The 13,952-nt window shown below is 43.9% G+C and overlaps 1 protein-coding gene across 13 annotated transcripts in view; it reads right to left on the reverse strand.

Annotated features, from left to right (window-relative positions):
- Nucleotides 1-13,952, reverse strand: part of LOC139763652 (uncharacterized) — a 235,881-nt gene that overhangs the window by 153,618 nt on the left and 68,311 nt on the right. The window contains exons 1-2 of one of the 13 annotated variants that reach the window (XM_071689935.1): nucleotides 6,372-6,450; nucleotides 6,265-6,308 (exon numbers count right to left, since the gene is read on the reverse strand). The exons of 11 other annotated variants lie outside the window; for them this stretch is intronic. The gene's annotated coding sequence lies outside the window, so the exon portion shown is untranslated. Of the gene's footprint in view, nucleotides 1-6,264; nucleotides 6,451-13,952 lie in introns of those variants that run through there. One more of the 13 variants, XM_071689934.1, reaches the window with a different exon arrangement.

Raw genomic sequence — 13,952 nt, forward strand, 5'->3', positions numbered from 1 at the left:
CTAAATATACATGAGACAAAGAACTGAACCGAACCCACAGTTTCATTGTTCTATTTGTTTGTCTAAATATACATGAGACAAAGAAATGAACCGAACCCACAGTTTCATTGTTCTATTTCTTTCTCTAAATATACATGAGACAAAGAAATGAACCGAACCTACAGTTTCATTGTTCTATTTGTTTGTCTAAATATACTTGAGACAAAGGACTGAACCGAACCCACAGCTCCGACCTCCTCACACCTCACATCTCATTAACCATGAGGCAGCTTTAACTACCTCATGTCGTCGCTAACTACCACCAGAGCTGACCACCTCGGCACTCGAACGTGGGAAAGGTGGGCCACTTTGTCTCCTGTCTCCACACATGGCGAGGAAGTTCCCTGGCGCATGACCACACACACAAAACTCCCCCATACACACACTTGGCCAATAAGCCATCAATTTCCATAGCAGAATCAAAATGGCTGGTGGCTGGGGTGATGGTGGTTCAGGGCCAGCCATATGGGAGGTAGGAAGTGGGGAAAGTGGCGGAGGGGAAGTGTCTGGAACCACTGAACATTGGAAAGTGGCGGAGGGTCAGTGTCTGGAACCACTGAACAAGGGAAAGTGGCGGAGGGTAAGTGTTTGGAACCACTGAACAATGCCATTCCGCCGATCACGGGATGATGAGGAGTGGTGATGGGGGGGGGGGGGGTATGGTGGCCAGGGAGGGAGGGTATGGTGGCCTCCATGGTTACCTGGGCACCAATTCAAGTTGTTAGTATCAGCAATTAAGACAGATCCAATGACGTTGTGTGTGTGTGTGGCCTAACGAGCAGGGTAATTAAGGTCTAATAATTAGTGGTCGTTTTTATGACAGTGTTTAGCGATGGCCATTTTCTGTGGTCATCCCTGCATCATGGGAGCTGACACACGGGGTCATATAATATGGGGAGCTGACACACGGGGTCATATAATATGGGGAGCTGACACACGGGGTCATATAATATGGGGAGCTGACACAGGGGTCATATAATATGGGGAGCTGACACACGGGGTCATATAATATGGGGAGCTGACACACGGGGTCATATAATATGGGGAGCTGACACACGGGGTCATATAATACGGGGAGCTGACACACGGGGTCATATAATATGGGGAGCTGACACACGGGGTCATATAATATGGGGAGCTGACACACGGAGTCATATAATATGGGGAGCTGACACACGGGGTCATATAATATGGGGACCTGACACACGGGGTCATATAATACGGGGAGCTGACACATGGGGTCATATAATATGGGGAGCTGACACACGGGGTCATATAATATGGGGAGCTGACACACGGAGTCATATAATACGGGGAGCTGACACACGGGGTCATATAATATGGGGAGCTGACACACGGGGTCATATAATATGGGGGCTGACACACGGGGTCATATAATACGGGGAGCTGACACACGGGGTCATATAATACGGGGAGCTGACACACGGGGTCATATAATATGGGGAGCTGACACACGGGGTCATATAATACGGGGAGCTGACACACGGAGTCATATAATATGGGGGGCTGACACAGGGGTCATATAATACGGGGAGGCTGACACACGGGGTCATATAATATGGGGAGGCTGACACACGGGGTCATATAATATGGGGAGGCTGACACACGGGGTCATATAATATGGGGAGGCTGACACACGGGGTCATATAATATGGGGAGCTGACACACGGGGTCATATAATATGGGGAGCTGACACACGGGGTCATAGGATGAGAACGGTACATGACCACTGACACCCTCTGTCCCTAAGAACGGTATACCCTGAGCTACAGGTCAGGGGTCATGGAGGGGGTCAAATGAGGTCAGGGGTCATTACGATGACCAACCGTCCACAGAACGCCATCCATCAAGGTCAGTGGGTCACGGAGTCAAAAGTATTGACCTACCTTGCCAGAGGTCATAAATCGCAATACAAATATATATATATATATATATATATATATATATATATATATATATATATATATATATCGTCTGATGAGAATATATGTAGTTATGGACAGGGTGGGGCGGTACGACGTGTGAGCGCTGCCGGGCATCCGGGATGCACGTACGTCTGGCAGCCCGACGCTGCTCCCCTCTAGCCTCCACCACTACGAAAATGTAACTTTTTTTTTCAAGTGTGTGTCGTAATAACTGCTGACGTAAGGCAAAATAAACCCTATGGTGAAGCTTAAAAGAGGCGAATAGAGTTTAATTAAGGCATTCGAATTTTTATATATATATATATATATATACATATACATCAATCCTCCACTGATTTATATGATTTACATATTCTCAGTTCTGGTCATCCCCCACTGGATATAAGCCATGGGGCATGACAGTGGCGAGCTAACGAGGTGATTCCGGGACACGAACCCTTGTTAAACTTGGTCTACTTATAAAAGTGTGGGTTAAGTAATTCAAGTATTGAAAATTAATCAAAGCCTTTCATAACAATCTGTCACAAGTGTCTTTTTTTCCACCTTTTTTTGTTAATCATCTTATTTCTCATGTGCTTTGTTGACACAGACTTGTTTACATCATAAATATACTTAGAAAAAATTATATATAAGTTTCTAAATCCTACTTAATAGATGTAGTTCGATATTCCTACACTTCTAATCACTTCCCCTCACTCCAACAGCCTTGTTACGACCGGTAACGAGCGTTCTGTCCGTGTGTTCTCTTTGTCTGCCTGTGCGCCAATGGCACAACCACTTGGAAAAAGATATAAATGGCCTATCTATAGTTAAATGTCCCTAACCCAGCCACTTGGAAAAAGATATAAATGCCTATCTATAGTTAAATGTCCCTAACCCATCCACTTAGAAAAAGATATAAATGGCCTATCTATAGTTAAATGTCTCTAACCCATCCACTTGGAAAAAGATATAAATGCCTATCTATAGTTAAATGTCTCTAACCCATCCACTTGGAAAAAGATATAAATGCCTATCTATAGTTAAATGTCCCTAACCCACCCACTTGGAAAAAGATATAAATGCCTATCTATAGTTAAATGTCCCTAACCCATCCACTTAGAAAAAGATATAAATGCCTATCTATAGTTAAATGTCCCTAACCCATCCACTTAGAAAAAGATATAAATGGCCTATCTATAGTTAAATGTCTCTAACCCATCCACTTGGAAAAAGATATAAATGCCTATCTATAGTTAAATGTCTCTAACCCATCCACTTGGAAAGATATAAATGCCTATCTATAGTTAAATGTCCCTAACCCACCCACTTGGAAAAAGATATAAATGCCTATCTATAGTTAAATGTCCCTAACCCATCCACTTAGAAAAAGATATAAATGCCTATCTATAGTTAAATGTCCCTAACCCATCCACTTGGAAAAAGATATAAATGCCTATCTATAGTTAAATGTCCCTAACCCATCCACTTAGAAAAAGATATAAATGCCTATCTACAGTTAAATGTCCCTAACCCATCCACTTAGAAAAAGATATAAATGCCTATCTACAGTTAAATGTCCCTAACCCATCCACTTAGAAAAAGATATAAATGCCTATCTATAGTTAAATGTCCCTAACCCATCCACTTAGAAAAAGATATAAATGCCTATCTATAGTTAAATGGCCCTAACCCATCCACTTGGAAAAAGATATAAATGCCTATCTATAGTTAAATGGCCCTAACCCATCCACTTAGAAATGCCTATCTACAGTTAAATGTCCCTAACCCATCCACTTGGAAAAAGATATAAATGGCCTATCTATAGTTAAATGTCCCTAACTCACCCACTTGGAAAAAGATATAAATGGCCTATCTATAGTTAAATGTCCCTAACCCATCCACTTGGAAAAAGATATAAATGGCCTATCTATAGTTAAATGTCCCTAACCCATCCACTTGGAAAAAGATATAAATGGCCTATCTATAGTTAAATGTCCCTAACTCACCCACTTGGAAAAAGATATAAATGGCCTATCTATAGTTAAATGTCCCTAACCCATCCACTTGGAAAAAGATATAAATGGCCTATCTATAGTTAAATGTCCCTAACCCACCCACTTGGAAAAAGATATAAATGGCCTATCTATAGTTAAATGTCCCTAACCCATCCACTTGGAAAAAGATATAAATGGCCTATCTATAGTTAAATGTCCCTAACCCATCCACTTGGAAAAAGATATAAATGGCCTATCTATAGTTAAATGTCCCTAACCCATCCACTTGGAAAAAGATATAAATGGCCTATCTATAGTTAAATGTCCCTAACCCATCCACTTGGAAAAAGATATAAATGGCCTATCTATAGTTAAATGTCCCTAACCCATCCACTTGGAAAAAGATATAAATGGCCTATCTATAGTTAAATGTCCCTAACCCATCCACTTGGAAAAAGATATAAATGGCCTATCTATAGTTAAATGTCCCTAACCCATCCACTTGTGTGACACACCACTTTAACCCTTACATGTTACCACTGCTTATACTACCCCTTATCTCTCCCCACTACATTTACTGCAGTGGGTTATGCAAATGAAGCTAGTTTTCAAAGCAAACAAAGCAACACTCTCATTCACAAACAAACAAACCACGATAGATACATCTATCACGCTAACCTAACCACCGCAAACATACTAACCATGTGATTCGACCCCTAATCACCCCACTAACGACACCAAACCACTAAGAAGGCCACGTGGGTCGCCCACTTACCCACTCTAACAAATAAAATCATAACAAACAAAATAGAACAAATAAATGGTGTCCCGGATGGACATCCTGCAGCAATTAAGTTTTTCCTTGTCCCGTTTAACACGACAGGACGACCCCTTATAGCATGACGGTACGACCCGCGAGCACGACGGTACGACGCCTTATAGCGCGACGGTACGACCCGCGAGCACGACGGTACGACGCCTTATAGCGCGACGGTACGACCCGCGAGCACGACGGTACGACGCCTTATAGCGCGACGGTACGACCCGCGAATACGACGGTACGACCCGCGAATACGACGGTACGACGCCTTATAGCGCGACGGTACGACCCCTCATAGCATGACGGTACGACCCCTTGTAGTATGACAGTACGACCCCTTATAGCATGACGGTACGACCCCTTATAGCATGACGGTACGACCCCTTATAGCATGACGGTACGACCCCTTATAGTATGACGGTACGACCCCTTATAGTATGACGGTACGACCCCTTATAGTTTGACGGTACGACCCCTTATAGCATGACGGTACGACCCCTTATAGTATGACAGTACGACCCCTTATAGCATGACGGTACGACCCCTTATAGCATGACGGTACGACCCCTTATAGTATGACAGTACGACCCCTTATAGCATGACGGTACGACCCCTTATAGCATGACGGTACGACCCCTTATAGCATGACGGTACGACCCCTTATAGCGCGACGGTACGACCCCTTATAGCATGACGGTAGACCCTTATAGCATGACGGTACGACCCCTTATAGCACGACGGTACGACCCCTTATAGCACGACGGTACGACCCCTTATAGCATGACGGTACGACCCCTTATAGCATGACGGTACGACCCCTTGAGCACGACGATACGACCCCTTGAGCACGACGGTACGATCCCTTATAGCACGACGGTACGACCCCTTATAGCATTCCGGTACGACCCCTTGTAGCACGACGGTACGACCCGTTGAGCACGACGGTACGACCCCTTATAGCGCGACGGTACGACCCCTAATAGCGCGAGGGGAGACCCCTTATAGCATAACGGTACGACCCCTTGAGCACGACTCAGGGATCGTACCGTCGTGCTCCGGGGGTCGTGCCGTCGTGCTCAGGGGGTCGTGCCGTCGTGCTCAGGGGGTCGTACCGTTGTGCTCAAGGGGGTCGTACCGTTGTGCTCAAGGGGGTCGTACCGTCGTGCTCAGGGGGTCGTTCCGTTGAGCTCAAGGGTCGTACCCTCGTGCTCAGGGGGTCGTACCGTCGTGCTCAAGGGGTCGTAAAGTCGTGCTGTAAAGGGTCGTACCGTCGTGCTCAAGGGGTCGTACCGTTGTGCTCAAAGGTCGTATCGTCGTGCTCAGTGGGTCGTACCGTCGTGCTCAGGGAATCGTACCGTCGTGCTCAAGAGGTCGTACCGTCGTGCTCAGGGGGGTCGTACCGTCGTGCTCAGGGGGTCGTACCGTCGTGCTCAAGGGGTCGTAAAGTCATAATTAATGGCTTCCAAGGCATCTGTGAACTGACCTCAGTCAAGACGTGTTGGACCACATGACAGTCTTCTGCAGTGCCTGCTGCTGCAGTGAGAGTGTGTCTTGCAGTGCCTGCTGCAGTGAGAGCGTGTCTTGCAGTGCCTCCTGCTGCAGTGAGTGTGTCTTGCAGTGCCTCCTACTGCAGTGAGAGCGTGTCTTGCAGTGCCTGCTGCAGTGAGAGCGTGTCTCGCAGTGCCTGCTGCAGAGAGCGTGTCTTGCAGTGCCTCCTGCTGCAGTGAGAACGTGACTAGCAGTGCCTCCTGTTGCAGTGAGAGCGTGTTTTGCAGTGCCTGCTGCAGTGAAAGCGTGTCTTGGAGTGCCTACTGCAGTGAAAGCTTGTCTTGCAGTGCCTGCTGCAGTGAGAGCGTGTCTTGCAGTGCCTGCTGCAGTGAGAGCGTGTCTTGCAGTGCCTGCTGCAGTGAGAGCGTGTCTTGCAGTGCCTGCTGCAGTGAGAGCGTGTCTTGCAGTGCCTGCTACAGTGAGAGCGTGTCTTGCAGTGCCTCCTGCTACAGTGAGAGCGTGTCTTGCAGTGCCTGCTACAGTGAGAGCGTGTCTTGCAGTGCCTGCTACAGTGAGAGCGTGTCTTGCAGTGCCTGCTACAGTGAGAGCGTGTCTTGCAGTGCCTGCTACAGTGAGAGCGTGTCTTGCAGTGCCTCCTGCTACAGTGAGAGCGTGTCTTGCAGTGCCTGCTGCTACAGTGAGAGCGTGTCTTGCAGTGCCTCCTGCTACAGTGAGAGCGTGTCTTGCAGTGCCTGCTACAGTGAGAGCGTGTCTTGCAGTGCCTCCTGCTACAGTGAGAGCGTGTCTTGCAGTGCCTCCTGCTACAGTGAGAGCGTGTCTTGCAGTGCCTGCTACAGTGAGAGCGTGTCTTGCAGTGCCTCCTGCTGCAGTGAGAGCGTGTCTTGCAGTGCCTCCTGCTACAGTGAGAGCGTGTCTTGCAGTGCCTCCTGCTGCAGTGAGAGCGTGTCTTGCAGTGCCTCCTGCTGCAGTGAGAGCGTGTCTTGCAGTGCCTCCTACTGCAGTGAGAGCGTGTCTTGCAGTGCCTGCGCACACGCCCGGCCAGGGCACTGCCCCTCCTCCTACAGTGCCCAGGAATCGTAAACTTCACTTTTGCAGTTCCCACTTCACGCGTGTCAATAACTGAACTCCTTTATCAAATATCCATCGCAGTTGGTTATTTCTTTATCCAATTACCGATAAATGAAGACGCTTTCCTTACACAAGGGAGGGAGCCAAGGCGGGACACAAAGCACCCTTATGATCACGCAAGAGCAACGACCTCCCTCACCGCCATCGTCCGAGACACTGACATTATCAGCCCAAGAAAGAGGGTATTTGTGTGCGCCCGCCACAGTTGCCAACGACCGCTAGCAATCTCGATTTTTTTTTAACGGCCGGATTTCTCGTAACGAAACGTAACGTTTGTGGACGACGACGTTACGCGTCTGTCACTCACCACGTCTCCCGGAGTCACGTGACGCACGTGTCACGTGCTGTCGGCGATGTAAAGGCCAGGAAAAGCGGCACGTGGTAACCCCGCTACACCCACGCACGCACTCTTCACAAATCTCGAAACAAAATATTGGCTCACGACATCCCTGATAACCCACCTTGCATTATTGCCATCTACATCAACACGATTTATATGGATCCACAAAGACGATTTATATGGATCCACAAAGACGATTTATATGGATCCATAAAGACGATTTATATGGATCCACAAAGACGATTTATATGGATCCATAAAGACGATTTATATGGATCCATAAAGACGATTTATATGGATCAACAAAGACGATTTATATGGATCCATAAAGTCGATTTATATGGATCCATAAAGACGATTTATATGGATCCACAAAGACGATTTATATGGATCCATAAAGACGATTTATATGGATCCACAAAGACGATTGATATGGATCCACAAAGACGATTTATATGGATCCACAAAGACGATTTATATGGATCCATAAAGACGATTTATATGGATCCACAAAGACGATTTATATGGATCCATAAAGACGATTTATATGGATCCACAAAGACGATTTATATGGATCCACAACACTAAAACTGATATTAATCCACATTACCAGGATTTATATATATACCCACAACACCAAAACTGATCTAAATCCACGTTACCAGGGTTTATATGTAACTACATCAAAATTTATATAAAACCACGTTACCAGGGTTTATATGTAACTACATCAAAATTTATATAAAACCACGTTACCAGGGTTTATATGTAACAACATTAAAATTTATATAAAACCACGTTACCAGGGTTTATATGTAACTACATCAAAATTTATATAAATCCACGTTACCAGGGTTTATATGTAACTACATCAAAATTTATATAAAACCACGTTACCAGGGTTTATATGTAACTACATCAAAATTTATATAAATCCACGTTACCAGGGTTTATATGTAACTACATCAAAATTTATATAAAACCACGTTACCAGGGTTTATATGTAACTACATCAAAATTTATATAAAACCACGTTACCAGGGTTTATATGTAACTACATCAAAATTTATATAAATCCACGTTACCAGGGTTTATATGTAACTACATCAAAATTTATATATATCCACGTTACCAGGGTTTATATGTAACTACATCAAAATTTATATAAAACCACGTTACCAGGGTTTATATGTAACTACATCAAAATTTATATAAAACCACGTTACCAGGGTTTATATGTAACTACATCAAAATTTATATAAATCCACGTTACCAGGGTTTATATGTAACTACATCAAAATTTATATAAATCCACGTTACCAGGGTTTATATGTAACTACATCAGAATTTATATAAATCTACGTTACCAGGATTTATATATACACAAAACCAATATCAATCTAAATCTACATTACCAGGATTTATATTTATCCACACCAAAATGACATAAATCAACGTTACTAGGATGTATATACATCCACGACCTAAATACATCTATACACACGTTACCAGGATTAATATATAACTTACAGTATCACCAGAATATATATATCCTCACAACCTAGATTTATATGTATCCACATTAACAGTATTCAGAGTTATACACATTATCAATATACATCTGCGTCCACATTAATTAGACCTGGAGTCATCAATATACATTATATACCAATATCTACATTACCGGGATTTATATGTAGCCATAATACCGGAATTTATATACTTGGATTCACTTAACCCAACCTACTTACAATATGGCTTACTTAACCACACTTACAGGATTTACTTACAATCGTAATATCAAGATCAATTTCTTTCCGGCTTGATTTACAGCTAAAATATCAGGATTTACAGCTAAAATATCAGGATTTACAGCTAAAATACCAGGATTTACAGCTAAAATAACAGGATTTACAGCTAAAATACCAGGATTTACAGCTAAAATACCAGGATTTACAGCTAAAATATCAGGATTTACAGCTAAAATACCAGGATTTACAGCTAAAATATCAGGATTTACAGCTAAAATACCAGGATTTACAGCTAAAATACCAGGATTTACAGCTAAAATATCAGGATTTACTGCTAAAATATCAGGATTTACAGCTAAAATACCAGGATTTACAGCTAAAATATCAGGATTAACAGCTAAAATATCAGGATTTACAGCTAAAATATCAGGATTAACAGCTAAAATATCAGGATTTACAGCTAAAATACCAGGATTTACAGCTAAAATATCAAGATTTACAGCTAAAATACCAGGATTTACAGCTAAAATATCAGGATTTACAGCTAAAATATCAGGATTTACAGCTAAAATACCAGGATTTACAGCTAAAATATCAGGATTTACAGCTAAAATACCAGGATTTACAGCTAAAATATCGGGATTTACAGCTAAAATACCAGGATTTACAGCTAAAATATCAGGATTTACAGCTAAAATACCAGGATTTACAGCTAAAATATCAGGATTTACAGCTAAAATATCAGGATTTACAGCTAAAATACCAGGATTTACAGCTAAAATATCAAGATTTACAGCTAAAATATCAGGATTTACAGCTAAAATATCAGGATTTACAGCTAAAATACCAGGATTTACAGCTAAAATATCAGGATTTACAGCTAAAATACCAGGATTTACAGCTAAAATATCAGGATTTACAGCTAAAATACCAGGATTTACAGCTAAAATATCAGGATTTACAGCTAAAATACCAGGATTTACAGCTAAAATATCAGGATTTACCGCAAAAATATCAGGATTTACAGCTAAAATACCAGGATTTACAGCTAAAATACCAGGATTTACAGCTAAAATATCAGGATTTACAGCTAAAATACCAGGATTTACAGCTAAAATATCAGGATTTACAGCTAATATATCAGGATTTACAGCTAAAACATCAGGATTTACAGCTAATATATCAGGATTTACACCTAAAATATCAGGATTTACAGCTAAAATACCAGGATTTACAGCTAAAATACCAGGATTTACAGCTAAAATACCAGGATTTACCGGTAAAATATCAGGATTTACAGCTAAAATACCAGGATTTACAGCTACAATACCAGGATTTACAGCTAAAATATCACTTTAAAATGTCACTTTAACCCAATAAATGTAACATATTCTTCTCCATTTCTCTCGCGATTGTGTCAAAATAATTATTACCCTCACATAAATGGGCCAGACATTTATCAATAAATATAATATAACAAAAAAATTATATATAAATAATATTATGGCGACAACTGGCACCATGGCGAGTTAAAGGATCCATTTGAAAGAAAACGGCCAGTGGTTGACAGCATTCACAGACCTTCCTCCCACACCTGTTTCCCTCCCCTCCCTCCCCTTAACCCCTTACTGCCTCCCACTGCCTCTCACTGCAGTAGTGTCCGCTCCACTGCCTCTCAGTGGTCATACCCGTTCCACTGCCTCTCACACCTGCTGAGCCCGCTCCACTGCCCCTCACACCTGCTGTGTCCGCTTCACTGCCTCTCACAACTGTTATACCCACTTCACTGCCTCTCACAACTGCTGTACCCTTTCCACTGCCTCTCACAACTGCTGTACCCTATCCACTGCCTCTCACAACTGCTGTACCCTCTCCACTGCCTCTCAGAAGTGCTGTATCCTCTCCACTGCCTCTCACAACTGCTGTACCCTCTCCACTGCCTCTCAGAAGTGCTATATCCTCTCCACTGCCTCTCACAACTGCTTTACCCTATCCACTGCCTCTCAGAAGTGCTGTATCCTCTCCACTGCCTCTCAGAAGTGCTGTATCCTCTCCACTGCCTCTCAACTGCTTTACCCTATCCACTGCTTCTCAGAAGTGCTGTATCCTCTCCACTGCCTCTCAGAAAAGCTGTATCCTCTCCACTGCCTCTTACAACTGCTGTACCCTCTCCACTGCCTCTCACAACTGCTGTACCCTCTCCACTGCCTCTCACACCTGCTGTACCCTCTCCACTGCCTCTCACACCTGCTGTACCCTATCCACTGCCTCTCACAACTGCTGTACCCTCTCCACTGCCTCTCACAACTGCTGTACCCTCTCCACTGCCTCTCACAACTGCTGTACCCTATCCACTGCCTCTCACAACTGCTGTACCCTCTCCACTGCCTCTCAGAAGTACTGTATCCTCTCCACTGACTCTCACAACTGCTTTACCTTCACTGCCTCTCAGAACTGCTGTACCCTCTCCACTGCCTCTCAGAAGTGCTGTATCCTCTCCACTGCCTCTCACAACTGTTATACCCACTTCACTGCCTCTCACAACTGCTTTACCCTATCCACTGCCTCTCACAACTGCTGTACCCTCTCCACTGCCTCTCACAACTGCTTTACTCTATCCACTGCCTCTCACAACTGCTGTACCCTCTCCACTGCCTCTCAAAGCGGTTGTGCCCACTTCACTGCCTCTCACACTTGCTGGGTTCACTTCACTCACTTGCTGTAACCAGGTCACCTCTCTCTCTCTCTCTCTCTCTCTCTCTCTCTCTCTCTCTCTCTCTCTCTCTCTCTATCTATCTATCTATCTATCTATCTCTCTATATCTATCTATCTATCTATCTCATATATAGACAGATAGCTAGCCCCGCGCACCTCACTGAGCCTCAGGCTATCTTACACCTTCGGGTGTCGTCCACTTGGCCACTCCTTTGCACCTTCCCCATCATCAGATCTGTGTGTTCCTATATTACAATCCTGTCCTAATCATATCTATTTCCCTAGGCTTAATCGCTGTTTCCCGCGTCAGCCAGGTAGCGCCGGGAAAAGAGACAAAACAAAAGAGGGCAGTAACTTGTCTGCCTGTCTATTTTCTCTTGGGGCAGCGCCCTGGGGACAGACCAGGTACAGTGTGACGTATTCCAGTAGTCCAAATGGAAGTTGTTTACTTCACACCACAAGTGTGGCTCAGGAAACCCCAGCTCTGTGGCACGCCACTGGTGACCTCAGTCCATTCCTGGCTCGCACACTCCCATCCCTCAGTCCTTGGACCCCTTCTCCCACTGTGGCAGTCCTCTCTCCAGTGAAGGACTTTAACACTTATTAATGTCTCTAGTTCCTGTACCCACCTTCCAGTGTGACACAGTGTCAAATGCTTTCAGGCAGACACACTCCTGTACCCACCTTCCAGTGTGGCACAGTGTCCAATGCTTTCAGGCAGACACTGCTGTACCCAACCTTCCAGTGTGACACAGTGTCAAATGCTTTCAGGCAGACAACCCTGTACCCAACCTTCCAGCGTGGCACAGTGTCCAATGCTTTCAGGCAGACAAACTCCTGTACCCAACCTTCCAGTGTAGCACAGTGTCCAATGCTTTCAGGCAGACAAACTCCTGTACCCAACCTTCCAGTGTAGCACAGTGTCCAATGCTTTCAGGCAGACAAACTCCTGTACCCAACCTTCCAGTGTAGCACAGTGTCCAATGCTTTCAGGCAGACACACACAGAGTCCAATCCTTTATAGAAACACAAGACATTAATAATGTATGACCCTTTCCCTTTGTATATACATTATGGCAATTCATCTCTAACAACCAGCCATCCAAATGCTGGTTTCATCCCTCCTAGCCAGTTTAACTAACCATAGCCTTTTGAAAGAAAACGAGCCAGTGTTTTAAGACCAATTCCACAATTTCTTTACCACAGGCCCGGCCTAACATCTGTTCTGTGCCACATCTTCAGAGAGCCACACCATCATATAGTGAACTGCTGAACACAGGAAGTGAACATAGCAATTGGGTAAGCGTTTCACATATTCGTTCACTATATATGTGAACACGTCATCAAGGTCATGAACATTAACATGAGCATTTCTATGTGCATTGAGCATTACCACATGAGCATTACCAGACCCTCAGTCATGCCCAGGTGTTCTTTAATCTACAATCTACCTCCAGGTAGATGGGGTGACCCTTGGTTTTCTATATAATATTCTCCTTCCTAATTAATTTTACATTTTACTATTTTTCTTTTTTTTTTCAATTCCTCTTGGAGAGTCGTCTGGCCACAGTGTTGTGTCTGTGCCTCATGCACATCTACATATATGTCTACATCTCTGTTCTCTATCTACATTATCTACTATCGATCTACGTCTCTGTGTTCTACCTATCTACTCTTTCTATATCCCATGGTCTACCCCCCCCCCTCTTCCACTGTAGGTTTCACAAG

This window comes from Panulirus ornatus, chromosome 47 (genome assembly GCF_036320965.1).
Source record: "Panulirus ornatus isolate Po-2019 chromosome 47, ASM3632096v1, whole genome shotgun sequence".
NCBI lineage: Eukaryota > Metazoa > Arthropoda > Malacostraca > Decapoda > Palinuridae > Panulirus > Panulirus ornatus.